This window comes from Penaeus monodon, chromosome 15, assembly GCF_015228065.2.
Source record: "Penaeus monodon isolate SGIC_2016 chromosome 15, NSTDA_Pmon_1, whole genome shotgun sequence".
Lineage (NCBI taxonomy): Eukaryota > Metazoa > Arthropoda > Malacostraca > Decapoda > Penaeidae > Penaeus > Penaeus monodon.
The window spans coordinates 26623118-26623465 of record NC_051400.1 but is presented as its reverse complement, the minus strand read 5'-3'; the positions used below and the strand labels follow the sequence as shown (position 1 = coordinate 26623465).

General features: G+C 47.7%; 1 protein-coding gene across 1 annotated transcript in view; it reads left to right on the top strand.

The window, feature by feature from the left end:
• LOC119581870 (disintegrin and metalloproteinase domain-containing protein 11-like) overlaps nt 1–348 on the top strand; it is a gene marked incomplete at its 5' end in the record, with an annotated part of 193377 nt that overhangs the window by 52306 nt on the left and 140723 nt on the right.

Genomic DNA, 348 nt, shown 5'->3' with positions numbered 1-348 from the left:
GATAAAATGCCGAGGTAACTTTTCAAGTAAGAGCTAAACCTTTCAAACATAAGTCATGACACGGTTTTCTGCCTCAACCTCGAATGTTCCCCGTTTCTCCTTCTCCCTCATTCCTTTTCCCCATATTCGCCCCCTCTTGCTCCTTACTCTCCATCCCTCCCTCCCTACTTCCTCCCCTCCTCCCCCCCTCCTCCCTCGCTCCTCCCTTCCTACCCTCCTTCCTCAATCTTTCTCATTCCCTTCTCACTCTCTCTCACCATCCCTCCTCACTCTCTCACTCTCTCAATCTATTATGGAATCCATATTAACTCCATTCTCTCTCTGCTTCTCATTTATCTCTTTTTTTCC